At 39.3% G+C, this 26366-nt stretch overlaps 1 long non-coding RNA gene across 1 annotated transcript; it reads left to right on the forward strand.

The window, feature by feature from the left end:
- The first annotated feature begins 6963 nt into the window (after positions 1-6963).
- LOC129735233 (uncharacterized) lies at positions 6964-25057 on the forward strand. The gene is made up of 3 exons (XR_008730702.1): positions 6964-7252; positions 9394-9550; positions 24961-25057. It is a non-coding gene; the product is annotated as an uncharacterized LOC129735233 (long non-coding RNA).
- The last annotated feature ends 1309 nt before the right edge of the window (positions 25058-26366 follow it).

Raw genomic sequence — 26366 nt, forward strand, 5'->3', positions numbered from 1 at the left:
CAGCTCCTGTGTATGGCACTGAATCATTAGCAAGCTTGACTTGGCTGCGGATGTTTCAAAGCACAACAAATGAATGCATGTTCCTGGGGTTGATATGCCACTGAAAGCTCCTGGTAGCTGCACCCATTTGGACAGGATCAGGTCTCCCCCACACTTCTGTGCAGAAGCTGATGATGAACAGTCTCTCCTTTCGGCTCATCCTGAAATGCCCTTTCTTTGAGTCCCTAATCCTTCACCCCTTCGCATCAGGTGCAGGTTCTGCACACCCCAGTGCAGATACCTAAGCTCTCCTTTTTGGTTAGATAACAGCAAAGCACCAGCTTTTCATTAACCTCTGAGGGTAAAAAACTAGTTTGGAAAAGTCACATTCTCCTCCTCCGGGGAGAAGAAAGGATTATTAGCAAGATGCCTTTCTATGCTGAAACACAATTTTCTTTCTAGTAGTACTATAGTTTTAACACAAAAATATTTTTCTAGCCACAGTAATGGAATATGGTACAATAACAATACAAGTGTGACTGACACCACTGAAAGCATCAGGATAAATGTAGCAATGTACTAATCGTGTTAGAATAAACTACTTGATAATTAATCAGCAACAGATAAATAAGGCATTTTTATAGCTTTTGCAGTTGTGGAAGACATGCTTACTATTGTAATTGTTATTCTACCTGTACTTTCATTCCTTACTCATTTTTTTGCTGATTCAATAATAAAAAAAGAAGAAGTAACAAAACAACTGCAGCCAATCCCTAAAAAGAGACTGCTTAAGCACTAGTGATATTTATAGGGGATGTTCTCAGTATCTTGTCTCCCTATTTTTCTGTTTTTAAAATCAATCTTTTTTTTTTTCACCTTCTGAGGATATTGTGAGTCACAAGTAAGTCATGACAAGGTTAAAGTGATCTTGGGTTTTTTCCCCTTTGCTGATTGTTGTTTTTAAATATTGTTCTAGAACAAAAATATCTAGAAGACTGTGTTTAGTACTTCTTTCAGGAGAAGCTTATTCTCTGAAAGAAGGAATAGACAACTTCTTTTCTTAATTATAAAACCATAAACAGACAAGTATATCACTACCCTGTCTGTTCACTGGTTGAAAAATTGAATTTCTGTCTTTGCTAATTATTGTTCAAATTTGGTTTTATTTAAAAGAAAGTTTAAAGAGCTGTTTCTTGAAAAAAAAAATGCTTGTAAATTGAAACCTTACATTTTGATTGAATTAATGTAATTAAATCCCTCAGGTAGAAACCTGTGGAAGATGGGTGATCATTGGCCAAATATTTGTAAGTTTTCCAGAGTGTAAGTCCATGCCAGAGTGAAAACTGCTATTGGCGTTTCTTTTCAGGGCTTTTGCCTCAAGTCAACTTAAAAAGATTTTCATTTTGGCAAAATGAGCTTTGGTGAAATTGTCGAATATATTTTTCAAAGGAGAAATGAAATGATTGCTTGAAAATAAAACCAAAACCCAAATCTGGTTCATATGAAACACCAAAGCAAAATGTTTCTGCCTGGGTGGTTGACCTGTATGTGCTGCAGGACTTGTGAATGACATGATTTAGCCTCCTTTTCCCACCCCACCTTCTGGATTTTTCTGGAGTTTGTCTGTGGGTTTCATGCGTTCTAGTTCATGAAGCTCCACAATTACTAGCATCACATCTCCATAGTGTGATAGGCACTGGTGAAGAATGGCTGGAAAATGTATTTTACAGGTTGGTCTTCTAGATTTTTCTTTTGACAAGGTCAGGAATAAAAATACAGTCTGGCTTGTAGAAGGCAGCAGTGACACACAGGGTTGTGCCAGTTCCTCTGAACAGTGCAAGCAGTGCAAAGCAACCAGTGATGGAGCTAGAAAGGGAGTGTCACTGGCTGATTTAAAATATGTGAATGACATCCAAGTCTGAAGATGCTAAAATTTAAACAAAATACTCTTCAAAGTCAGCAAAAGAAACTGTTGTAAATTTTTATTATTCTGCTGTGTTCTATACTCATTATATTCCTCAGAAGTGGAAAAACCTTGAAAGATTAATTAAATAACTCTTTCACCATACTTTCTGATAAGGTAATACAAATTGCTGTGAAAGCTAGTGAAGCACAGCTGACAATAAATGAACTAACATTTCATTTAAGACTCCTCTAACCTACACAGATGCTTAATATCAAATCCTGAAGCATGGGTGAAAATATACACAGAATGAATGAAGAACAGTGATTGTCAACAACTTCTACAATATTTTTCTTTGTACTGGGAACAGTTGTGCTCTTAACTTAATTTTGGAGTCAACCTCTGAAAAACATGGCACTTTTCTGTTTGTTTGTTTGTTTGAAGGCTTTTATGCGGATGGTGTTACTGTGAAATATAACAATATGCTTAAAAGGGCAGCTTCTCAGTCAATGTGTACCTTTGTGTATTTACCAAAGAAGTGTGCCTCATAGAGTAGCAAATATATTAAAAAATTGCTTTTTGAAGCATTTTGGCTCACTTTCAATTCCTTCTTCTGCTTTCTCAATTGAATTAGTTATTAATCTGTGATAGTTGCACCTGTGAGACTATATAGGTGTCACTGAGAACACAGAAAATGAACAAAGCTGTCCTATTAAGATGAAGCTTCACAAATCAATTAGGTCTTTGGTGCTAGCAGTGATAGAGAAAGCCCCACCTGAGTGTACTTGCTTGGCAACTATGAAAACTGTTACCAATAAATGATGATAATTGCTGATTTGCACAGTGGTACTGCCTGAAGGATTAAATAGCAAGGGGTTGGCATGGAGAGGTGGTTAAGAGCTGTGGCTTTTGTCCTTGAGAGCATTCATGTCACAAATTGTTATTAACTGGTTCCTGCTAGTGTGTTTTTTATTTAGATTTAATATTAAGCAAAACACCTGTGCACAAGCCCCAAGAGCCACTTTGGCAGTAATTACATTTGCAATTGCTGCCCAGCAGTATGAAGACAAATGCCCCAATAAATAAACTTTGCCAAGCCAGCACCAGTGAAAACGCTGATTTAGCCCAGCAGATGAAAATAGAAGAATTCCTCTGAAGACTTTAATTTCCAAAGCTGCCCAGGAACAGGTATTCAGCCTTTTCCAAGAACCCTGGCCAGAGGCTGGTGTTGTTTCTGGAAAGTAACCTGCGTTGGATTATTTCAGGTCAGGGAGCATGCCCCTTATTTCTGGGGGTCTTCTGAAGAGCATTCTGCAGACAAGCCTCAGACTTCTCACTCTGAAGATCTCTACTGAGCGTTATTACAGCTAAGGCAGTAGGTAATTGGGAGAGAAATGGCTTGGTGGGCTGTATATCCCCTGAAAGCACTCCAAGTGCCATGCAGAGTTAAAAAAGGTCTTGTATTTAGTGTTGTGTTGTGTAGTCCTGGTGAGTTTCCCTGCTTTGTGATACGTGTAGTTGTCTTTGCTGAAGCCAAGCAACTAATCAGCATCACACGTTCTTATGGTCACCATCTATCAATATATGAAAAGGGATAATGCTTTCTAGGCCTGTGAACTAATTATATTTTACAAACAACATGTTCTTTTAAAGAGGGGTGTGTGTGTGTGTGTTTCTTTACATAGACTCCAAAGACAAATTTCTGAAGTCATAGAAGTGTGAATATTCAAAATTTTCTTGCTATAAAGAAAAATAAAGATTATTGGCAGGAAAAAAAATCATTGGCATCCTCAAAAATAATGATATGAGGAAATTAATTCTAGCAAAAAAAGAAATAAGTGCTTTCAAGTTAAACATAATGTATATTTGGACAGTTATTTTTCTGTTAGTTTCCATGAGAATTCGATGGAGTCCCTAGTTTATATGCAGACAGGCTATGTAAGGTATACATGGGTTCTTTACATGAACTGGAGTATGGATGGGTGAATTATTTGGAAGTATGGAAAGCTTAAAATTGTAGAACTTTTTTTTTTACAATGTAAGACATCTTGGCGATTTATTTTTTTTAAGGTAAAGATCTTGTACTCTGGAAGTAAATGAGGGAGCAAAGGGTCTTTGGTAACTGCATGTGCTCATAGCTGAAGGCAAATATGAGGTAACTGAATCGCCTCAGCCCTCAGTACAGGAGGATAATCTGGGTGATTTTGCAGCTACTGAAGGCTGGCAGTGAGCACGCAAATGATTGTGCTGAGTTAGAAACAATAACAAGGAAGGAAATTCCAAGGGCAGGTTGCCAGGGAATCGGAAGCAACCTCCTGTGCCAGTGCAGGAAAAGGTAGTAGCTCTGAGAGTGCAAGGGGTAAAATTTGTAAGCTTGTGTGCAGAATAAGTTTCTCTTAAACCAGGTAACTGGTTTGCCGAGGCAAAACATCCACCATCACATATTTATGTTGTGCTATGGATCAGTCAGGGCATGACACAAATCCTGCCTTATGCTGGGCTAAGGCCATTAGTGGAGTGCTTCCAACATGGTTTGGGAAAGTAGAAAAGAATACATAGAGGGACTAGTGCACATTTGTGATGCCCATGAGAAACTATCTGCAGGACAGTCACAAAGCAGTGCTGGCTAAATTTATAAATATTAGATGCCATGTTAGTATGATTTCCATCAGAGCTGGCACATAACCTGCACTTTTAAAAACAGACAAAACATCACCTATCATGCAGTAAATAAGTACTGAGTTTCATGACTGCTATTTTAACATGCATGTATTTAAAGCTGCTCTCTTATTTTGGGGAAAAGTAGCACTGGTTGCAATTCAACAACTATGCTCGTGTTTTGCAAATCCCAACAGTTTCTGAGAAAACTGAAAATAGAAAATTGCTAAAAAGCACAGGTGCAGCTAAGACTGGAATTCATGATCTGAGTAAAGCTCTTGCATTTAGTGATTTAAAATTGTGATTACATCTGGTAATCGGAGTTGCTTTCACTGCCTGCCTGCTCTTCACTTTGGTCACTGTGGTTCTGTATCAAGACAAATTATTGTGATGGCTCTCCTGTCACAACTAGGAATGCTTCATTCCTCAGCTGTGACGGGTACAAAATCTGTTTTACTGCCTTCCTCTGGCACATTGGGGCTGATCTTAGCTGTAAGTGTGACACAAGACTCCTATGGGCCTTTGATGTGGCACAAAGGATACTTTTTCTGGTCTTTGTCTGACATTTTTGCTTCCATGTGTATGCTCATATTTGAGCATCTTTGAGTTGGAGATGGAAATGACTTTGCCCTGCAGGTATCTCACAGATTTCCACCTTTCTCTGATGTCTGGGGAGCATCTGGGGCTGTCAGGGCTTATGTCAGTCATCCACTTCCCTGCTATTACTACTGTCTTGGGAATAATTGTCTTGTTGCCTGTCTGTGAAACAGATGCCTCCTGATAGCTATGGCACGTTAGACTGACTAAACTCTCTGGGCTTTGTGAAGGGGAGCCAGAGGGAAACTAAAGTGGAATTTTTTCCCTTTGACTTTGTGAGAGGATATGACTAGAACAGACAAGATGAAAAAAACCTTTTCCAAAGGCTGACAGTGCACTTATGGTGAATGCTCATCTTTCCCCAGGGACACTTTCCCGTAGCCTGGAGCCCACCCACGCAGCCTCTGACCCTATGATCTCTGTGGAGGGTGGTGGTTGTGCCACACCATGTGAGAGCCGTCCCCTGTCCTGGTGTGGTGGCTGAGCACTATAAGCCACTCGACTTTGATAATTCCTGTGAAAGGAGCAGTCCACACCTCACCTAGACCTGCTGACAACTTTCAGGACTCAGCATTGTGTTGCTCATTCAACTGCACCACCCCCCACCCTCTATCCTGTGCCGTGATAAGGTAGAAATGCTGCTTACTAATGAGTGCAAGCTGTACAATCCAGGTGGCGATTAGCAGAGGAAAGCAATTAGAAATGAATGTTCCCATGAGATTTTCTGAAGTTGCACTTGATGCTTGATCTAATTATTTTTACCAGCTGTTAATTCTTTTCCATACCCTGATAATTCTGTACATCTCCTTTATGGTATGATGAATAACTGTAGTTGAATTTTTAAAAGAACTAAGAACTTGAAATAGCATGTGGACTGTATTGAATACCCATAAATAAGATGTAATTCTAAGCTTTAAGAATAATGACTTCCCAGAGTAGAGCTAGTATTCCCTCTTAAAAACTTTTAAATGAAGTTAACTTCTTAGTTAGTCTTTCAATTTAAGGAACAAGGGTGTTTCCCCCCCCTGTATTTTTTAATTTGATGGAAACTTAAAATAGTTTTTTGTGTAACAGAGGTGAATGATTAAGAGTAAATATTTGTTCCCATTTCCTTTTCTTTTGGTCCTTTTCTCTGCGTCCAAAGAAGAGCAACAAAGCTGGTGAAAGGTCTAGAGCACAAATCTTATGAGGAGCAGCTGAGGGAATTGAGGTTGTTTAGCCTGGAGAAAAGGTGGCTCAGGGGAGACCCTATCGCTCTCTGCAACTAACTGAAAGGTAGTGGGGTGGGTGTCCACCTCTTCTCCCTAGTAACAAGTGACAGGAAAAGAGGAAATGGCCTCAAGTTGTGCCAAGGGAGGTTTAAATTGGATATTAGGAAAAATTTCTTCCCTGAAAGGGTGGTCAAGCATTACAACAGGCTGCCTGGGAAGGTGGTTCAGTCACCACCCTTGGAGGTATTTAAAAGATGTGCAGATGTGGCACTTGGGCACATGGTTTAGTGGTGGGCTTCGTAGTGCTGGTTTAATGGTTGGACTTGATGATCTTAAAGGTCTTTTCCAATCTAAACAATTCTATGATTTTATTTTCTTTGCTGCTCTTAACCCTTTCATCTCTCTTTCCTTTTGTTCTTGTTCTCCTTTCTTGATCTCCATAGTGGTCTCCTATTCTAGCTACTATCTCTTTCCCCGCTCCCCCTGAAGACTTTTAAGCATTGAGAAGGTAGCTGGAAAAATACAGGTGTATTTGAGTTATAATAATGGTGGAAAAACATTCACTATCGTTAGGTCTGTGTCTGATCAAGGCCTTTTAAATGTGTCTCAGGGTGCTTACAGTAATGTGTACAAAAAAGACTCAGAAGAATCTATGCAATAATCCCAGAGGACATCTGCAAGATACCAGAGAGACCGGTAGGAGGGGATTAGGGGTGAGGAGAAGCCATTAATGTTGTTGGTACCGATGCTGGTACGTGATCGGTGGTTTAACAGGTTTGGACAATGTGATGTTCTGCAGGGTGAAATAGGACTGGACAGCTGTGGCACTCCTACACCTGTACCAGAGATTGTTCCTTGAAGCCAGTTCAAGCTGGACATGATTTATTTTTGCGATTGTAAAAAGGTGCACTGTTTATGACCCTTGTTTTTCACCTTTTATTTGTGATGTATTTCTATTATTTGCTCTATAAGGATATTGCAGATACTGACCCTGTGACAAGATCAGTCTGATGCTTTTAATATCCTAGTGGACACGCCAGCGTGCTAACCTAGATAAAGGACATTTCCCTGATGTAGCTGAGATGGAGATCAAGTGATATTACAATGGATAGCATATGGTTAAGTTGTAAACTTAAGTTGTATATCCACTGAGGAAGGTGAAACTTTTGAAAAGAGATTACATCTTTTTTCTTCACCCAGAAATCTGGGCAAACCAGCAAATTCAATGCTACAGTTTATAATATATCACTTGCTCCAAAACAAATTAATCATTGTTGATATACAACAGTTTCTACACTGATACTGTGAACAGAGTATCTTCACTACTTAATGCTACATGCCATGTTCATAATCTGTAAGACTAACTTTATATATGTTTGGTACTTCATCTCATAATTCTACTTTCATGAAACATCATGTAGAAAAAGGCCAACTATGTCAATAATTAAACCTCATATGTGTTTGAAAGCTTTATTAGGCTCCCATCCTACTTAATACAATTGGAAATTTTACATCTATTTCAAATTTATATTGCTTTCACCTACCAGGCACAGCCTGGGCAGCTCAAAGTAACTATCCTCTTTCAGAGGTTACAAGTAATACAGCATTGCTGTTGCAGAAGCATCCTCAGAGCTTTTAAAAGTTCCTGGAAATTCTGAGGATGAAAATGCTATTAAAAACTAATATATCATTCAACACCTTGAAACTAATTGCAAAACAATATTTGACCAGATAGGAAGCTGTCTTTGAAGGAATCTTGGACTTTTTCTAGTATGTTATTTTTCCCATAATTGGTGTCAAGAGACAAAGGGATGTTTTTATAGCCTGTGGCACGTGTGGCAGTAGCATCAACTGCATTTTCTGGAAACTTGTAGTTGGAAGTAAGAGTAAGGGTGAATCCCTGTCTTACTAATTAGATGAGAAGGACAAAATTGGAAAGAAGAAATATATGCACAAGACTGAAGTGATTAGTAGAGAAGGGATGAATCCCAGGATTTTTACAGTTTAGGAATGTTCAGATACATGTGAACTTTTTTTTCCCTTCATTTTATCCTGAGATAACAAAAATTTATAAAGTATTTGTTAACATGCATATAAATAAAATAGGCTAAGAACCAATGGGGACTAAAAGTGTTCACATGCTTTTTTTAACTTCTCTGGAAAAAACAAACAAAACAAAACTAAGCATTATATTGAACTCATAGCATTAAAGAATGCTCATGACTGAACTTCATATGAACTTTTTATCTTGTTTGTGATGCCCCTGGAAGCTGAAGCCAATAGGTAGTATGCAAACAAAATGGATTACTGGGATGTGTTTCTTTTGGTGAGAATTATATATCAGGTGTTTGTGTAACTTCAGAGAGTTTTTATATTGCCTTTGCAGGCAACAGCAGTGGAGCAGTTAGAACCAATTCAATACACAACTTGCCAAGTGTTGCATCTAGTGCAAGCCTGACAAGCTAAACCAGGTCTTGTCCCTGGTTTTACTGATGTGTATGTTATTAAATACAGATGGAGTTTTGACTGCAGCCATCTGAGACCAAAGCAATTTTGTATTTCTGATAGTTTGTAAGGATGTGTTTATAGTCATGCCAGATAAACAGAAGAAATCTTGATTTGACAAGTCATATTACATAAGCTTATTAGAGCTATTATATTTGCTCTATTCTGATGAGATTTGCATATGATGATTGTTTCCTGTGTCAAATAGTTTCAGATAGTTTCTGCTGTGTCAAATATTAAAACAATGTGTTTGGGATAGAGCTTCCCATACAGTGACACAGTACAGTAAGACTTCAACAGAATCTAATTTAAGCAAGAGATAGATTTTCTTTTCATACTTACACTGAGAAGAGCCTTACCCCCGTTAACTAGAGTGCAGGTGGAATGAACCTCTGCTTGGTAGAAGTGAGCATCTGCTAGTGTCATAAGTCAATCAGAATTGTCTGAATATAGCACTTTCACTTAAGAGTAATTTTATTTGACTTTTGTATGAAAGGTGTGTACCAACAGAACAAGTCTTCCCTCTTTTTAATTCCACAGGATAAGGAGCTGTGGTCCTAATAGCACAAAGGAAAGAGGCAGGAAGCGACCCAGGAGAAGCTACAGCAATGGAAAGGCATTGAAGTGAATGGTCACCATTACCTCTCTGGGTCAAAGAGACTGTGCACAGCAGTTCTGCTGAAAGTTCTCTAAACGGGTGAAGAAGAAAATGTGTGTTAGCCTCTGAGTTTGTTAAACAGTAGAAGTTAGATGTCCTTGTGCTCAGGCTGGGCTTTGAGAGGTCAGAAGTGAGCTTTTACTCTGCAGTTAATTTCCATTGGGTTAGACTCCAAAGTGGGACATCTGTGCCAAATATTTCTGTGAAGGCTTTAGCTGCCAGTATAAAATATTGCCAAAACCTTCTATATAGCTCATCCTTATAAACCTCTTCCTCAATTGCAGTCACTCCCAGTAGGTGTTTAAACCTTCAGTTCCTGACAATGCAGCTGGAATATCAAGCATTTGAGGATCTGCACGTCTGTTCAGAAGTGTTTCTCTTGATGTGTTTCTGTAGGCAACATTATCTCCCTAATTCAGAACAGATTTATTCTCAGTGGAGGCCACATAGTTACCCTTACTCATTCTGAGCTCATCCGATGATGTATAACTCATCTGCTACTCTCAGTAGGATGTAGGATGATGTCTTCAAAAGTCGACGTCTGCTCAGCCGGCTCCAAACTCTTAGGTGCCCCCCAATGCTGTGGGATTCACAGCCTGAAGTTAATACACCAGCTTATTTGCAATATGTGAGGAATGTTAGGTGCCTCTAAGTAGCATCTATAAAAGCCAATATGGTGCTGAATAAAAAATGTCAAAGAAAAGGTGAGGTCTGGGTATTGAAGGCTCTCTGAGCTGGAAAAGGAATCCTCTCCAGGTAGTGTTGCTGCCTGGACCCTGGTACTGCCCTGAGCTCTCTAAGCCAAGGAAGTCCTCTGTTGCACTAAACGGGGCAAAGCAAAAGCGTTGCTTTTGAGAATAATGCTTTAAGAACTGAAAAGGTAGAATGTTTTCACAGCTTAATGTGGTTCAACTTTTCTCAGTTCTTCCTGAAAGAAAATAACACCTGCCCTTTCAGAATGAGTGGCCAGCTGAATGCCATGATAATCTTCCAGTGTGCCTATTGGAAAGGCATCACTTCTTTTTATAGGCTGGTTTGAATTGTGGGTGGTAGCATGAAGTTCTCATCAAAGCTGTTACTGTTAGAGGGTTGTATTGAGACAGACTTTTGTAGTAATGCTCAGTAATGAGAAATTTTGAAAAAATTAGAAGTATTTCCAGAAATTTAAAATATTTCCTAACACTATTGATGACTTAACTTCAATTATTCAGAGGTGATTTTAAATTTAAAGCAGGGTAGACTTATGAATTTGTCTTTTATTTTAAGAAAAACAGGCACTAGATTGTCATGGGAAGATATTCTTGTAATAGATCAGAAATTATTGTACCTTCTTGTGACTGAAGTTTTGAGAAATATCTGATGAATTCTACCTTTAAAAGAGTCTATCAGCAGCTACAAATTTCAGACAGAAATTAAAGCAGTAATTCTTCACCTCAGCACTAGGGAGGACAGCATCTAGGTCAAGATGAATGGAACTCAGTTTTAAAATAAAAGCATTTTTCAGGGAAAAGGAGTCTTTCCTGAAAGCAGTGAGCACATTGAAGTCATGAGCATCACTGCAGGAGTCAGTAGGTACCCAGTTTGTTGCAATGGTGAACAGTATTTACTCTGCTGTCCTTTACCCCACGTTCGCTGACTTGAAGTATTAAAATACAAGCAGTGCCCTCTTCACGTACAGGACCAGAAATAAATGCTGTCAAAAGCATGGGTGGTCACACTGCTGTCTGGGAATAGTTCTCACTAACAGGTGCCCCAGAGGGCAGGCGTCTGAGCTCAGCAATCTTCCTGTAAGCTGGATGAGTTAGATCACTGTGATCTCACCAACAGCTTTTAAGATGACTTTATAACCTGTTGCTGTGCAGAATTGAAGAAGGAAATTAATCAGAAAGGGAATTGTCGTAGCTGTTCTAGAGTAACATTTCTGAGAAGTGAACTTGACTTCCTAAAAAGCCCAGTGACATTTCAGGTCTAGGAAAAACTCTGCTCTCCAATGCAAGTATTAGTGCATTGTTAGAGAGAGTTGGTGTTTCTCTGAGGGATGAATATGAAAGTTAAATGACTTAAGTCCAGCTAGATAGGCCTGATGAGGAGCAGATATACTCAGAGATGCCTTTTTCTGTCACATACCTCTGTTGGAGTAAAGTAAAGGAACTGCTCTTGAAATGAAACAAGTTCAAGGAAAAGGAAACTGGAAGCTCTCACAAGAAACCACACAGTTTGTAATTGGGCGTTATTTTTTTTGGCAACATATTAAGTTGTGAACTTCTTCATAGCTATTTATTTGGTTATGGATAAGTAGATGGTACAATGCAGCTTAATGGAGACACTGGTATGTTTTTCTACTTTTTTTTTTTTTCTATGTGGTTTTTACTGGTTTGGTTTTGGCTGTGTTCTCCCTCCCGTTTATATGAAATTGATTTTTGGAGATGCAGGAAAAGCTATTATTTATTAATTTGATAAGTGTGAAAGCTTTATGAAACTTTGGGGTCTGACTTTCCAGATACTTCAAGTTTGCACATGCTTTCCATGGCTAACGTTTGTGCAGCTGCACTGTACCTACCTATGTAGGCAGTGTGTGAGGCGTGCCTCTCTGGGGAGGTGGGGACCTTGTCTGTTCTCTTCCAACCTGTGTCAGGATCCAGCAGTCTTTGCCAATGAAATGTGAGAGAAGAGCATCTCTGAGCAATTGCTGTGGCATCTGTGAGGCTCTCTGCATATGGGCCTGCCTGTTGTGCCTTAGCTAGTGATATCAGAGAGAAATCCCCGGCATCAATCATCAGACATAAATTCCCAGAAAAACTCCTCTGTTTCCAGAACAGAAGAACATAAACCAGGGTGAATTAAGGAGCATCTGTCTGAGACTTTCTCTTCCCCCTTGCAGTCACAGGCATTTCCCAGAGCAACCCACCACTGTGTTTGTAAGTGCTTTTAGTCTGCGCAAAACTCAGGAGAAGCAGCCTGAATATTCTGGGTCAAAGCAAAGGTAACTAGGATGCAACCTTTTAACCTAACACACACTAATAATTTCTGAAAAATGCAATAATGTTGCCAAAAAACTAATGAATCTTATTATAGTGCTAATACATTAGGTAGATCCAACAATTTACTGAGATGAAATTTTTCAAACTTTTCTTCTAACTCACAGTTCGATAATTTAATTGTGAAAGTATTAAACTATCTTGACAGCTACTACTTTCTTGTATGTCATAAATTTACCTGTTTTGGTATAAACAGTTATTTTTTGGGAAAATAAATTATAAAGTTATAGTGGATATAAAATTAAATTGGGACGGACGAAGTGAATTTGTATGTTACATGAGTTATAGATAACTTATGTGATTGTTGTATCCTTAAGTCAGTTATGGATAAAAAATTATCTTGTTGAAAAATAAGTGAAGGTGCAGCCTGCAAAAAGGAGAGATTTCTGTGTAGACCATATAGCAGACTAATTTTACATGAAGAAATAAAATACGTGATATGTCAGGTTCATAACAGATTATTCATACTGGGGAAGAAAATAAAAAATGATTATGTGTTGTTAAATCCTCAAAAGTCAGGGAACACTACTTTTAAGTCTTCATATTACCTCTGTTTTCTCTTGAGAGTAAAATGGAAATTTCTGCAATATTTGGAGAAAAGAGCAAAACCCTAGCAGTTCATTTCAAGAATTTCAAAGCTTTTTCTGGAGCAGCCTGCCTTGAGAAACTTCCATGCTTTATTTCAGGAGCTGTTCTTTCACAACCAACGTTTTACCTCTGACCAGCAGTACAGAGCAGCACAGACCGGTGGTACAAAGTTTGAGTCCCAGGGCCTTGCTCCTCTCCATCATATAAATGGTTCTGTGGGCCTTTCCCTTTTTTCAGCTTCACTAGACTTCCCCCCCCCGAAAGAAACTGTTTCTCAGACTGCAATTTCCCTGATACATACTCCCTAAAAGTAGCAAATTCCTATTTTAAATGTATTCTGGATTTTTTTTAAAGTATAGTCATGTGATGACCTGAGACCTGCTTTTAATGAGATTTTTTTTTTAATAGGTGTTTCTGTATTACTCTTCAGCTTTCTTCCTTCCACTGTTTTAGCTGCTAGAGCCATGGAAAATACATCTTTTTAAAAAGGTAGCCTTTCAAAACTGCCTTTGTACTTGTAACTATTTTTGCCTAATAGTTCAAAACTTACTTGATTCAATAAACTAGGAGAAAATTGGAAACTTTGGCTACAATTATGAAGATGTAATGCTGTAAGGGTGTTCCTGCTTCTGCCATGATAGACTGTGCTGACAAGTGAAAATGTGAGGAATTGACGCTTCCAGAATGCATGATAATGCTAATCTGTGGTACTGTCCTCTTTCACTTCTCTGTTCTCAGTCTTCGTCTCTCCTGGTGGTGGTAAGTCCTCTTTTTTTCTCAAAAGCATTGTACCATGGTCAACACTTTTTATTTTTATGGCATTTCTTTTGATGTCTAATAAGTTTATTCAATGCAACATGGAGGCAAATTAAGATTTCACAAGCAGACATAATCCTGATACTTCCTACCTGTCATTTGATATTCCTAGTAATTTTCCTTTTAGATGTAGTAATTTTTGTGTATCCCATCTGTGTGTGTGTATATGAACAGAATATATTTAAGCTTGAATTTGTATTTTTGTGTGTGTGTGGTAATTTTGTACATTTAAATTTATTTTTTTTTTACAAATGTTTGTATTTACAGGATTTTACTCTTGTATTTTTAAATAAGAAAATATTCAGTGCTTAATAACATTTGAACTCGATGATCTTCAAGTTTTTTTCCAGCCTAAATGATGATATGATTCTAGGGATATTTTCATTCTTACTTGAAAGGATGAATAAAAATGCAACTGGGGGCAGGCAAACAGTTTTCAAGGACATCCTTTAAATTACTTCTTTGTAAAAACATGTGTCAATCAGGATAGAGATGCTGAAATTAAAGGTTGATATTCTTTGTGCCTATAGTCAGATTTATCTGTTTTGAATTCAATATGAATATGAAACACAGAGAAATATTGTTGATTGCAACTTTCTTCCCCAAGTTAAACCAGTTTAAATATGCTCTGAATGCATAATGTCCTTAACATTTCTAAGAAATGTGTGCTATGTATGTATACCTATAACCAGTTTTAAGGGGAACAAGATTAGATAACATATACCTGAAAAAATGTGAGGGCACTGTGGAAGTCTTCCAGTGAAGGACAGAATAATAATAATAAGCAGCCAGTTGCTGTTGGGATCATATAACCAAGCATTGCGCACCTGTTAGAAGAAGAAACCTGTCTTCTGGGGAAATAATTTCCACTAAAAGCAAACCCAGGAATGCCTGGCAAAATCACTATTACCAATTTATTTTTGTTAGCTAGTTTCAAAAGTTTGAAAAGTTAGAGAAGGAAGGGATATTGCCTCAAGGATTTGACTACTGGTACTTTCAGGATTGGTGCAGTCCCCCCAGCCTATGTGATGGCTGTAAGGCATGCCTAGCACTTGCTGTTTTCATTAAATTGCTGCTGGTGGTGGTGAAGTGGGAGTGATTATCTCTGGAGACAAGAATTTTATTCTCTAATTTATTCTGAGCTGCCTTTTCTAAGTAAAAATAATATTTTGAAATGTGGAAGGAAAGATCATGGGGGAGAAAAAGACTTCATACCTAAACCCCAAGTTTTCCCAGTTTCCTGGCAGAAATGGAACCTGCACATATACAAATATTGAGGTTAGAAGCTCAAGGGGTTTGCTGTGCATCTATTGACAAATGCACAGAAGCTCTTGCCCTTTTTTCTCATTTCCCATTGCTGACTGAAACTGCTGATTGTAATTGCAAGATTCCTTGAATTCCTTTGAATTTATTGCTAGCCACAGATGCTCAAATAGCCTGATCCTTCCCGTACCTTCTGCTCTGTAAGAATCCTCATTGTTTGGGGCTGGCAGCGACCATCCATGCATCTGTCACCTTTAGTTGCATTACTGGATCTCTACATGAGAATGGTGCCTGTTGTCTACTGGTACCAAACAAAAGTGCCTCTTTCAACACAGTCTTCCAAGAATATATTGCTGCTATATTCACAGTCCTGCATGATGTCCTGGCCAGGTTCTGATGCAGGTTTAAGATCTTGGTCCTAACCTTTAACAAAATTATTAGGTTGAGGCCAAGCTAACTTGAATAAAAACAAATTTAAGCTATGAACCTTCTAAATGTCTGTGTGCCTTGAAAGGTGCAGGCTACAAACCCCTCAAGTAAAGGACATGAGAGTGTAATTTCACAAGGTAATGGCATCAGCAAAGAAGGCAGGTTCCTGTCTAGTAATTTAAATCTCTGTGCTTTAGCTCGCTGTCTAGCAGGTGGTGGGTTATTTCTGTAGTGCATCATTTCAGTGGTAGGGTTTATACTGTGAATCCACAAGCCATTGCACTGGTTCAAATGGGAGGAAGATAAACTGTGCAAGCAGGTCATGGGAGGCAAAATCAATAACTTCTTATGCCAGGTTTTCCACCAAAGAAATGGCTTCTTGAATTATGTCTTGAAAGTTGAAAACAAAGTTGTCTTGAATGGCCTGCGAACAAACATTGACAAAGCTTTCTGACCCATAAAATGGAAATGCTATGGGGTTGTTTTTAAGCTTGAGTGCCTGCCAATTCTTTTCATCTCACCAAACCCCACAATTACAGGATGGTAACTTATGTAGAGTTTTGAGAAGCACTTGAAACTTGTGCGTAAATTTGCCACTGCTACTGATTTTACCCAAAAAGGTGCCTGAATATTCTTGGGTTTGCTTGAAAGATAAGCCAATGTTGCAATGGTTAAATGGCACTTGAAAGTCATGTGTGTACCTGGAGCATACCCACATGAGTTATAGTTACAGTGTGAATTTCATTCAGACTGGATGTTCTTTCTAAGTGTTATTTTTTTCATTTAACAAATTCACCATGAAACAAATAGGATGACATTTCCAAGGCTGGTTGGAAAACATTGTTAGAATTGATCGGTCCTATCTATCACTATGTGTTAACTACAGCTCTATGTAAAAACTTGAAGTGAGAAAGAAATCAGTCCGATATTAAAAATTAGGAATGAACTGTAATAAAAAGGTAGCATATACTGAAATCTTTGAAATCTTAGTCTTGGGAAGAATACTCACTGTTAGATAGCTGTAGTTGCTCAAACCATTTACTGAAAACATACTAAGCTATAAGGACAGATTGCGTACTGTAGGCAATTATACAAGGTAATAATCACTATTTCTGGAATAACACTTGTTTCTAAACCGTGGGGTTGGAGGGCTGCCCAGTGCATCCACACAGCATGATTGCTTGGAGACACCAAAGTCACCAGCACAAGTTGTATGAGTCATCCCACAGTGTTTCCATCATGGCAACTATGTCATAGTTTTTTCGTGCTGTGCAGTGGCTTCCAGCTCCTCCTGTTTGCTGCCCATGCTGCGTGCGTTGGTGTAGATACACTTCAGTTGGGCTATTGATCCTGCCACCATTTTAAGGGAGAGAAGCCCTAATTCCTACATGACCATTGTCAGGTGCTTCTGTGGTTGCTAACATGTTAGAGTTAGTGGAGTTTTGTAAAGCTAAGAAAAGATGGATATGCCCTTCTCAAATGAAATTCAAAATCTGACAGATTGTTCTCTGAAGGTTTCTAATGTTATCAAATATTAAATGCTGAGTGCCATGGTACGTATGTTGTCTCTGGATTAAAAAAGCCCACATAATAAAGGCTTCTGGAAAATACATTTTTTGGATTTGCATGGAAATGATAAGAAAAGGTTCTCAATGATACTTTACCAAAGGCAAAAAGATAAGAATAAATAAATGAGGACTGATATAAACCAGTGTGATCTAAAGCAACAGGCAAGCAATCATGTTTTAATAACTGAATTTACTTTCCTTTTGCATTCACCAGTGATAATTGAAAATGGTACTTCCATGTCCACACTTCCTGCTCCCCCTCTTTTCTGTCTCCATCCCTCCATCTCCCACCAGCGCAAGGTGAGGCAGGTTTCTGCCATCTTTGAATATAACTAATAACGGGGTCCTCTGGCAGAGGACTTGCACTCTGCTTGGGCCTTGGACTGTACACCAGACAGCAGGGCAGCTGGAGCCTGCACTAGAGAAAAGGTTACTGCAGGCACCCTGATTTCCTTCTGTCTTCCTCAGGCCTAACTGTCTCGTGATTATATCTTACTGGTCTGTTTTTCACTAGCAGGTCAAAAGCCATTTTCACAGCAATGGCACCACCACAGATGTCATCTGTCATACACTATTTCCCCGTTTGGCATGCCAAGTTCTCAGACTGAAGAGGCAGCTGATGTCACTTAGGCTGGGACTAACACAGAAGGGACATCTTCCTGTTGAATGTAGTTGTGTCTTAAGGCTTTTTTTTTTTTTTTTTTGGTGCATTGAGTGACTCTTATAAGAAGGAGAATTTATAATTACTTGTTTGGGATGATTTATACTTTTCTGTGGATAAAATTCATGGGAGGACAATTTCTGAAGCTTGTCAAGTCTTGTCAGCCTGGAACCTGGAGTTAGCAAAGACTGAAAACCTGAATGAGTAGGATTTGGCATCTTGCCGGAGTTGTGAATGAGAAGGCATGATGTTTACTAACGACCATCTCTCTTTTCTGATCTGGATCAAGTTATTAATTTTTTTTGTTGAGGCATTTTATATTTCAACACAATGGACTTAACGATAACCTAGAAAACTGAACATTGTGTTCTCAAAGTTATGATTTTAATATTTTATGCTTTTGACAGCTTGAAAACAGAAAATATAATCAGGGAAATTCTTCAGAAAAAGGGCAAGCTATATAAATAATATAACTGTAGTTGGGTGTTGCAGTACTCACAAATACAGGCAAATGAGCAACATACCTGTGATTCAAATGACAGAGTAAATCTGAAGATATAGGAGCACAGGACTAGAAGCAAAGGGGACTTAATGATCTTGACATTGCATCATCTCTGTGATACTGTATCTGCTACACCATGCAATCCCTTAGAGGAACTAATCTGTCTCTACTTTTGAAGGCTTTGCATCCTCTGCTTTTCTTGGGACGTTGTTCAGGAATCTCACTCTGAGAAGTTTTATAAGAAGTAGAGGTTGGCCATAGTGCATGAGACTGAAAAGCCATCCAGTTTATTAGGCATATCTGAGAACAGCTTAGGAAAGCATGTTAACATGGGGCAAGTATAGACTGGTACTTCCTCAGCTGAGGTTTCCACTGCAGCAATAAACACATTAGGTAGTATATTTATGTATTGTCAGGTTTTAATTTCCCTATTGCTCTGGTCACTTTTGGAACACACATAACTATGCTAAGTGGAGGAAGATCTCGCTGCTTTTTTTAACCTGATAACTGCTGGTTTCATGTTGTGCCCTGTTTTTCATTCTGTTTAGTGTTTGCTGCTTTTATTTATTTTTTTTTTAAGAAACAACCATGCTCACTTCATCTTCCGTCACTCAGCATTCTTCTTTTAGATTTCTATTCTCTCTTCCCTTTAGTCATGCCTTTCCAAGGTGAAGAGTTTTGGATATGAGAAAACTTGGTACCATTAGCTATCCTTCTCTGCACCTTTTCCAGTTTGGCTCAGTTGTTTTTAAACTGAGAGAAATCAGAACTGCATCTTGTGTTTAATATGCTGGCACAGCATAGACAAGATTTTGTAAAAATGTTGACTTTTCCTTATTCTTAAACTAAAACTATTCCTGACATCTGGTTTTGGCCCAGCTGAATTTTGCAACTTAAATAACTCTTCTTGTTCTCCACAGTTTTTTAGGTGTTTAAAAAGAGCAATCAATTTATTTCTGTGCAGTTATTTCAAGCCCTTCCTGGGATGAGGTTACACTGAGTTGCTGCGGGGCTACAGGAGACTGTTCCTATGAGTCGTCCTATGCAAAACATCCACTTGTTTCTAAACAGTGGGGCCGGAGGGCTGTCCAGTGCATCTGCACATCAAAGTCACCAGCACAAAGCTCCTTTGGAAAGGCTCTTCTAGTGCTCCTGCTTTGCTCTCAGCTTGTTAGAGACACACAGACCTGTCACAGCACTGCATGGGAATGTGTGGGCTTGCCTGTCCTCTGACAAACCCTCATATCCAAGGAATAAGATATTTGGGTGTGGGACTAGCAGCTTTCCCCAAGGCTCATCTGCTATGACCTAGCAGCTCACAAAAGGCAGAACAGCACTCCTCCCTGTCCAGGAGGCGGCACACAGCCCTCTTTCCCTGGGTCTTTCCTCCCCTTCTCTCCATCTTGTCCAGACCTCCTTCCCAGCATGATCCAGCCTGGCTTGGCCTCCTCAGTGCAGCTATATGGGACAAGTCACTTGGCTGCGTGGTGTTATGAGTACAAGGAGCTGTTTCGATGTGAAACTCACGCGAACACCCAATGGCCCCATGTCAGGGTGCACGTATCATCTAGTGGCACAGACTTTACATTAGGCAAAAGCTGATGGGAAGAAAAGGAACCTATGCAATAGATTTCCCGTAGGGGGGAGTTATAGTCTAGTTGAAAAAACACTGGTCTAATGCCTAAGTCCCATGCTTGGTTTTGTTTACAGAATAACCTTTAGCAAATCATATTTCTTTGTACCTGAGCTTCCCCCTCAATAACATTTTACTGCTCTCCGTTGTCAGGTGTTTGAATGTCAATTGATGACAGAGTCTGTGGGCTGTGCCATATTGCATTCCAGAGGCGTCACAAACACTTGCATGGCGGACATGCCTGCTGTCAACTGCTGTTGTTATTCTGTCCTTTCTAACATAAGGAAGGGGGTCTTTCCTGAAACCAGTCTTCACCGATCTTACACCTGGGACTGCAGCCACTCGTTTGTTCTGGGTATGGGAGAAATGGGAAACCTCAAACCCTAGGAAAACTTTTCTAGAGATTTAGTAAGGAGGAATTACACACTTGCCTCATCTGTGGCCTCAATACCTTCAGAACTGGGAAGAAGATTTCAAGGGAGCTCTGTAACACTCATTTCCTGGCATCATCCTTACAGGATCCTCTTAGACAGCTTTGAGCAAACTCAGGCTGAAAACCAGCTCAGCCAGGGAAGCGGTGGAGCTGCATTTGAGCTAAATAGCAAGAGGTCATTTTAGCTTAGACTTATTTATGTTAGACTACATTAACATGACTATGTGTCTTTTGAATGGTAGCTGGCTTGCTTGCAGCTGGTTCCCAGGATGTGCAGAGCTTGCTTGTGTTTCCCGACAAAGGGCAGACAGTTTGACCAAACTGTTCAAATTCAGCTTGAGAGGGATGATGACCTCCAGGCTTGGTAACAAAATATTAGGCTTTCTCTGGCCTGAATGTGACTTGGAATCTGAATTTGCCTTGCCTCAGCTGGAGATCTCTGTGAGTAGTACCCCCAAGCCTCCATGCTACTCTCTCCTGGCCTTGCCTGTGGTGCCTGACTGCACCTGTATGCAGCAGAACACTTGGCTGCATCCTTGTGGCCACAGCTCCTGTGGTGCCTTGAGCTTGTGGCACCACGGTGCTCCTTGGGGCTTGCTAACACCTAGCTGATGGCAATGGATGGGTTTGCTGCCAGCACGGTGAAATGCAGGGTGGGTCGGCTCTTGTCCCTGTATGGAGGTGGTGTGTTAAAGACAGAAATGGTACTGCCAGCCAGTGTCCTTTCTCTTTTTTCCCTTCCACCATCTTCTGAAGTTGAGGAAAGTGTCTGAAATCCCACAGTGGGACTAAGATATATGTTGGAGTAATGCAAATCAAACTACTCTGTGTGCCTTCTGTCCATGCTTCAAGCCATTGCTGGGTAAATTAGTCCAAGCTGAAAGTCATAAAGCTGGATTTCTGTACACAGACCCTAAGTAGCCCCCAAAAGATAATTAGAATTGCTTTTCAGCAACAAGAAAGGACATGGTTCCCCACCTACGATCCAGTGAATTTATCTTGATTAAAATGAATTGATGAGCGGTCAAACAGGCTCTCATTTTTGCTGCATGCTTGTAAATACTGATTAGAGATTTAATTTGCTTGACTGAGTGTATGGAAATGCAGAAACATTTAGAGATAATATTAACTTTGTGTGTTTTCCTGGGATCCAGTTCATGTGCATGCAGAACTATCTTTATCTTTCTTCTCCTCTCTGTCTTGGGGAGTGTGCAGGATCAAACACAAGCTTGTCCAAGGCTGTTAAATACAGCTTTTCTAGAAAACGCTTTGCACTACCAGGCAAAGATGGATGAGGTGCTTAATACACAAGTGATTTAACTTTTGAGGATTTGGGAAACCTCTAACTTGTGTTCAGGCATGAGACTTTCTGATTTACTGGATTTTTTTGGCAAAATGTCTTTACCTTTTTCAACTAAATACTTCATTTACCAAATAAAGGACTGGAACAATGCATGGAGCCATGGCCAAAACGCTCCTTGAAAAAATCCAAAGTTCTCTGCCATTGATTCCTTAACAGGCTGGTTTTTTTCTGAACTCTTTTTTCCCATGAAAAAAATTATCTAAATTATATAAATAGTTCAGTGGGCAGTGTACAATATAATGACAGCTGTGAAATATTAAATGGCAAAAACTTGCTTCACAGCTCTATTTTCTTGTCTCCATAATGTTTAGGAGAAAACTACTTAGATTCATTTCACAGTGTTTACTTTGTAAACCACTCACAGTCACACCAAACAAAGACCACAGTGGCCCCAAATACATTTATGTAATGTGAAAAATGAATTGTGCACAAAAGGCTTATTGATACTGACACTATTTGAAAATCAGATTGTTCCACTGCACTTCAGTTAATTTAAGATTTCCAGGATTTCTTACACAATTCAATCTTTAATGCCCAGATTGGTTCCAGAAAACTCCTGCTTTTTTTAATGAATTTGCTTTTTTCCCACTTTCTTGGCCTTTTTTATCCTTGGATTACACTGAGGAAGTTGCTTTTGTGTCTCAAGGTTTTTGAGGCCAGGTTTGTCAAGTGCTGCACCAGCATGCAAAGATGCAAGTTTCTTCAGGATCTCAAAAGAGTTGAAAGTGATGGCAACTGAACATCTAGCTGCTTCTGCAAATCTCACTTCTCTTATGGATAGTGAGAGAGATAGTGAGAGCTTATAAAAGTTTCCTGTAGCATAACACCACCTGAGTGGATAAAATTATCGAAAAAGCTGGTCTGTGGTGATTGCATCTACCTATGATAGGTTTTTGTTGTTTCAGCCTTAAGCTGAAATTCTGTAACCAACAGTGAAATCCTACATACCTTTTTCTACCTAGTTATGGCATTCAGTTATTTAATAATTTAACATTATTTAAAATTATTTTGGAACTGGATCCACTTTTAACCTATTATTCTGAAGCAAGGTATAACTGAGCGCTGAGGTGGTGCGTGAAGGGGGAAATAAAACCATTTTTTGCCCACATGGACTATGAGAATGAGACTCTACCTCTTCTCACTCCTGTTCTTTCCCCTCAGTCTCATTCTTACCACTGCTTTTGCCAGCCTGTGGACCACCTCATTAGTCAGATGTGACTCTGTGTGACAAATTATATATATTCCTCTTCCATACCTGCTGCCTAAAGGAGGTGATAACTGGTAGCCTTACTGGTAAATTTTTCATGTCTGGACAACCTTTCTTTTTCTGCCCTCTTGATTCATAACACTTAGGATGTCAACAAAACCTTGTTTGGAGATTAACCCATATTCTATAGGTCAATGTGTAGGCTTGCAGAATGCATTCAGACAAATTTTGATTCCTATTTCACTGTCTAGCAATGGCATGTATGTTGCTGACATTATATGCTGTGACACTTGATTCATGGAGATAATGTTAACTGAAGGTAAATTAGCTAGTCTGTCACAGAGGTGATCATCATCATGTTTAGCCAGGTTGAAAACAACTCCCAAACCCTTAAAAGCAGAAAATTAAATTGCTTCTGTATACTGTTGATCCTGGCAGTTTCAATATGCATTGTTAAATGCCCTAAATCAATCTACTCATAAGAATTATTCCCTGAAAACTGCCTGTACATTGAAGTCTGTATTTTTCCAGATATATCTCCTTCTGTAAATTTTATTTTTCAGGACAGCAGGTGGTAGCATGAATAGAAGCAGGATAAGTATGCTAGGATGAGCCTCTTGCTGCTTAGCACATTGTGCTACCCTTTCCAGCTGGAGTTATGCAAAATATTAAAAAGGAAGAATGATTTAATATTCTAACTGAAAGAAAGAAATGACTCATTCAGAGCAAGCTGATCTAATTTAGAATAATCCCAGTTATGTGAAATTAATCACACCTAACTAAATCCTGGTGTAATAGCATCCTAGCAGGGTCACCAGTCACAACAGTATTAAAGAAAGCTTAAAAGATACACAGGTTATAGCCAAAGAGCTTGATTATTATTCACACGAGCCCCACATTGCCTGTGTCTGGCCACATTAAGGGGCCTGTGATTCATCCCTACTTGAATACTGTGTGGATTGTTTAAAGGAGAGTGGTGTACAGGGTATTTCATAAACTGATTTTTTTTTCCTTTCTGAAATCCTGTGATCATCTTTAAATTAGAAAACTGCTGCCAATCAAACAAAACATGTAGGGGAAAGAACGTGTTATTATGTAATAAAACCTTCTGGAGTTTAGCAGGACCAATCCAGTTGCTATTCAAATCATGGCAAAGTAGTAAGCACCCAGATCAAAAAGGGTAGGATTAGCCATTTCCTGAGATTTTTGTAAGTGGTGGTGTGCCCTGCCTTTCAGTGAGACTAGTACCTGTTAAGTAATCTGATGGTTTTTGAAAGTCTAGTTCATGGCTTTTGTAGAAGTGTGATTGTTTTAATCACCTTCTCAGAGAAAGTGCAGATTAATCACAGTAGGAAGATCCTTCTGAGACAAAAAAAGCCTGAAAGTCTAATTCTAATTTCATCAAAAAGGGTAAGAAATACTTTATCTCCAGGTGGTCAGCCTTCATCTCACTCTATCTATGGATATGCTCTGAAAGCTCTTTTGTGGAAGTGAACTATGGGGCCAAGCAATATTACCAAATTTTGTTAATACTTTTGTGTTGATCTCCCCTAGTTATTTCTGTTACAGGCTATCTTTCCAAGATTTCTTATTCTAATAATCAGCTTTTTCCCCTGAGTAATTTCTCAGCAACACTGTCTTGCATTTGAAGTGGCTATTTTTTAATTTTTTAATTTGTAAATTGTAAAGGGATTTTTAAGGGGTTGCAAATATTAATCTTACATAGAAAAATTCATCACATAAATGAATATGGCATCTGCCATTTAGCTGTTACTGTTGTCATTCGGTTCAGCAGGAGTGATTGTTAAGTGATTGTTAAGTCTTTTTGCAAGACAAGGGTGAAAAGAGAGTCAATCAAATGCTTTGCTCCAGTGTATGGAATATCCAGCCTTTAATGCTTGTAAAATGTTGGAACATCTATTAACTATTTTTTCCAATATCTTTTCAGAAAGCAAAAGCCTTTCTACAAGCTGTAGCAGATATGAAACATGAAATCCACTATCCTAAAGCAAAATATGGATCATTGCAATCACCTATGACAAATGTACTATGCTGAGCTCCTTCTAGGAGTAAAAAAATTGTTGCCTACCTGTGGCTGCTCATGGGTGACACGTTTCCTGTAGTCCACTGTCAGTGTGGCATGGCATTTGGTAACTATTCCCAGTATCAGAGTACAAAAGGCAGAATAATCTGCCAATTATTGAAGCCTGCTGCAGATCTTAAGCTCTTTTGGTGAGCTGGGTGTATGTACTGCAGCATGGTTTCCTGGAAGACAGAAGCTGTTGGCTTGAGCTTATAAGTGAGAAGTAATGGAAATGTTATCTTGCATCTGAGGTGCCTTATCATCCATTGAGGACTCCTGTATCAAGAATGGGACAGACTCTCTTCCATCTCTGGTAATTTTTGAATTATGGGGAGTAGAGTCTTGTTCTACTCTTCCAGATGAAACAACGGAAACATTTCTGTCTGTGGTTGGCTGTCACCAAACGGTTCCTCTGGAGAGGGCAGATTCATTAGAGGGGCTACTTACAGATGGCAATTTCCAGTATTGGTTTTCTGGTGTCCAGTTTGAGGTCATTTCTGTTGGCTGAGCTCTGTGAACTGCCTTTAGCATTGCTTCCATCAGTTCTGCCAACACTTAACAGGAGCAGGGTGAAGCACTGAGGGAGAGAAAATACATGTGTTAATATTATTTTCCTTGCCCACTGCTGGTGCTAGGGTTTCTGCTGCAAAGGAGGACTGATATATCACATGGAAGAGAAGTAGGCCAGCACTCTTACTAGAGCTGACAGAAGACAGGTCTTGAGTTTTCACCCTGTGCCTCTTCTGAAATGTCCAGTGCCTGGAGTTCGTGGCTGCTGCAGTAGCTAAGTGTGTAAGGCAGGCTAGAAGGCCACCTTGACATTTGTTTGCCTTTTTAAAATTATACCCCTGAGCTCCTCTTTGATAATGCGGTGTGACCCAACAAGAAGGACAATTGCTCTGTATTTTTCAGTTTCAGAGGCTGGCATTTGACTATGCATCTGGGGCAACCCAAGTAAGGTTTCCTCTCAAGCTGGTGTATGTGTATTTTTGAGGACTCGGGCCTGTGGAAGACTTTTGATGGCCTTGAATTTCTCACATAACTCAAATAGCAGGGAGGCAGGATTGACATGAAAATACAAGTATTTTAACTTGAAAATGAGGTGGGTGATACCTCTTTTTAATGCAGTTAGAGTTAATTTGGAGCAGCCTGCAACTTCCAGAGTATTCCTACGGGTCTAATAGAATGTCATTAGTGGTGAGGTTCATCTTGGCTACATCACAAGCTGACTTATTTTCCTTTGTGAGGTGACTGAATGTTTTTGCCTCTAG

This window comes from Falco cherrug, chromosome 1 (genome assembly GCF_023634085.1).
Source record: "Falco cherrug isolate bFalChe1 chromosome 1, bFalChe1.pri, whole genome shotgun sequence".
In the NCBI taxonomy this organism is placed as follows: Eukaryota; Metazoa; Chordata; class Aves; order Falconiformes; family Falconidae; genus Falco; species Falco cherrug.